We start from the raw sequence: 786 nt of genomic DNA on the forward strand, positions 1-786 counted from the left end.
AAGTTTCATGGGGGACTATGCTCAGGGAAGATAGGGATGTGGTGAGATTTGGGATTAAAGTTGCCACCTCTGAGGCACAAAAAAATCAGGACCTCTGCAATGATCCTGCACCAATAAAACTGGACAGCCAACAGTGTGTACTGAGCACCCCTCTGGATTTCCCAGAACAGCTACCTCAAAAAAAGGGATGATACTGGGAAAACGTAGCTGGCAACCCAATTTTGAATTAGTGCTACCGCTCTCTTGGTGCTCTGTGGCCAAGGCAGGGCTGGATCAACTCTCCTGTGGGCTGGGGCCTATTAGATTTTGTGGGGCCCCCAGGGGTTTGGAGTTGGGGGGTGGGCTCAAGCAGGGGACTGGGATACAGGGCAGCGGGGTGTAGCACTAGCGGTGGGGGTGGGTTCTGGGGTGGGGCCAGGGCTGGGACAGGGGGTTGGGGTGAGCAGGAGGTTCAGGCTCTGGGTGGGAGTTTGGGTGCAGGAGGGTGCTCAGGGCTGGGGTAGGGGGTTGGAGAGTGGGGAGGAGGGGGTGTGGGCTGCAGGCTTCGCCCGAGAGGCGCGTACCTTGGGCAGCTGCTGGTCAGCGGTGCAGCAGGGCTAAGGCAGGATCGCTGCCTGCCCTGGTTCCTGTGCTGCTTCCCCAGGTGGCCGCCACCTCCAGCCCCTAGACAGAGGAGTTAGGGCAGTCTGCATGGTGCGCGCTGCCCGTGCCAGCAGGCCCCGCCCCCGCAGCTCCCATTGGCTGCAGCACCCGGCCAATGGGAGCTGCGGAGCCGGCGCTGGGGGC

This window comes from Lepidochelys kempii, chromosome 19 (assembly GCF_965140265.1).
Source record: "Lepidochelys kempii isolate rLepKem1 chromosome 19, rLepKem1.hap2, whole genome shotgun sequence".
Taxonomy (NCBI): Eukaryota; Metazoa; Chordata; order Testudines; family Cheloniidae; genus Lepidochelys; species Lepidochelys kempii.